The following is a 2,703-nucleotide window of genomic DNA, read 5'->3' as shown; positions in this document are numbered from 1 at the left end:
GTTTCAGAAAGGCGGGGCATAGAGGAGAAACAATAATGTACAGTATGTGGAAAATAATGTGTTTTTTGAACTTTAAACCGCATAAACACATTTCATTACACCAAATACACAAAATAATGTTCTTTTTAGCAGCATCATATGACCCCTTTAACAAACGTTGGATTCCACGAGACTCACCGGCACATGCGCAACGCTTTGAATCCAGCAATTATTTATTTACAAATTGTAAGATCTGATTATGACAAGTGTGGTATAAAAGCTTTTGTTTATTAGAGGAATAATTGGTTATCTGGAAAATGTTACATCGCGTCCATGCTTTTGGATGCCGTTCGAGCCCATAGCCTACATTTACGCGGCTGTGTTCTGGTTTGCCGGTTGGTCATGAATTTCCACAGATTCAATAATATTTAGGCATTGTTTGTTTTCCTAAATCCTCACCGTCTGACCCTCTAATTTGGCAGGTTTATTTTATTGTCATTCACTCTTTATCACTGTTTTCGCATCTCTTACTGTGGTAAACATGCGGGAAGGGAAATGAAAGATTTCATGGCCATGAATTAAGAATTCGTTCGATTTATTAATTTGTTCCCTCATTTTAGTTAAATCATGGGTTAAGGAACAAAATTAATGAAACATGGACAGTGGCCACAAAATTAGTAAGTCGTTGGAACGAATTAAGTTGTGGGAATGAATAGCCTATCTGTCCTGTGTCCCGCAGCCCTGCAAAGCGCATGATATGAAACAATTATCTGGGGAAATGACTGTTACTACATTTCTATTGCTTTCCAAGTTGAAGAACTTTGTGTTGTTTCTATTTGAATTTTCAGACCGATGAGCTTTGTAAAAATCGACGAGTTTCAGAAAGGCGGGGCATAGAGGAGAAACAATAATGTACAGTATGTGGAAAATAATGTGTTTTTTGAACTTTAAACCGCATAAACACATTTCATTACACCAAATACACAAAATAATGTTCTTTTTAGCAGCATCATATGACCCCTTTAACAAACGTTGGATTCCACGAGACTCACCGGCACATGCGCAACGCTTTGAATCCAGCAATTATTTATTTACAAATTGTAAGATCTGATTATGACAAGTGTGGTATAAAAGCTTTTGTTTATTAGAGGAATAATTGGTTATCTGGAAAATGTTACATCGCGTCCATGCTTTTGGATGCCGTTCGAGCCCATAGCCTACATTTACGCGGCTGTGTTCTGGTTTGCCGGTTGGTCATGAATTTCCACAGATTCAATAATATTTAGGCATTGTTTGTTTTCCTAAATCCTCACCGTCTGACCCTCTAATTTGGCAGGTTTATTTTATTGTCATTCACTCTTTATCACTGTTTTCGCATCTCTTACTGTGGTAAACATGCGGGAAGGGAAATGAAAGATTTCATGGCCATGAATTAAGAATTCGTTCGATTTATTAATTTGTTCCCTCATTTTAGTTAAATCATGGGTTATTTAAGGAATACAATTTATGAAACATGGACAGTGGCCACAAATTAATAAGTCGTAGGAACGAATTAACAAGTTGTAGGAATGAATACCTGTGTTCCAATCCACAGCCCTGCAAAGCTCACGAGCCGCACACAGCCCAAAATTAAATAGCTTAATCGACCATCGATAGCTTTAATCGATTGCATCTCTTATCGACAATTAATCGATCATCGATTAATCGTTGACATCCCAAATTCCAGCATAAGAACCTTATCCCATCTGTGAAACATGGTGGTGGTAGTATCATGGTTTGGGCCCGTTTTGCTGCATCTGGTCCAAGACGGCTTGCCATCATTGATGGAACAATGAATTCTGAATTATACCAGCAAATTCTGAAGGAAAATGTCAGGACATCTGTCCGAGAACTGAATCTCAAGAGAAAGTGGGTCATGCAGCAAGACAACGACCCCAAGAGCACAAGTCGTTCTAAAGAATGGTTAAAGAAGAACAAAGTTAATGTTTTGGAATGACTGAGTCAAATTCCCGACCTTAATCCAATTAAAATTTTGTGGAAGGACCTGAAGCAAGCAGTTCATAGAAGGAAACCCACCAACATCACAGAGCTGAAGTGGTTCTGTACTGAGGAATGGGCTCAAATTCCTACAAGCCGTTGTGCAGGACTGATCAGCAGTTACAAGAAACGTTACTTGCAGTTATTGCTGCAAAAGGTGGTCACACCAGATACTGAAAGCAAAGATTCACAGACTTTTGCCACTCACAAATATTTAACACCAGATAATTTTTCTCAATAAATAAATTACAAAATATATATTTTTCTCCTTTATTTGATTGGATTCTCTTTGTCTACTTTCAGGATTTGTGTAAAAATCTAATTGGGTCATATTTATGCAGAAATATAGAAAGTTCTAAAGGGTTCACAAACTTTCAAGCAGCACTGTGTGAAAGTTGTGCAATAATCATGCTGTCTAATCAGCATCTTGATATGCCACAACTGTGAGGTGGATGGATTATCTCGGCAAAGGAGAAGTGCTCACTAACACAGATTTAGACAGATTTGTGAACAATATTTGAGAGAAAAAAAAAAAAGTCTTAGATCTTTGAGTTCAGCTCATGAAAAATGGGGGCAAAAACAAAAGTGTTGCGTTTATAATTTTGTTCAGTGTATATAGTGTATATATATAGTAATTATGTACAAATTATAAAATAATATTAGTTACTCAGCAGTTATTCAGCAGTT

The sequence above is a fragment of the Sinocyclocheilus grahami genome, unplaced genomic scaffold (genome assembly GCF_001515645.1).
Source record: "Sinocyclocheilus grahami isolate Dianchi unplaced genomic scaffold, SAMN03320097.WGS_v1.1 scaffold229.1, whole genome shotgun sequence".
NCBI lineage: Eukaryota > Metazoa > Chordata > Actinopteri > Cypriniformes > Cyprinidae > Sinocyclocheilus > Sinocyclocheilus grahami.
The sequence above is the reverse complement of the archived record's forward strand: the minus strand, read 5'-3'. Positions refer to the sequence as shown.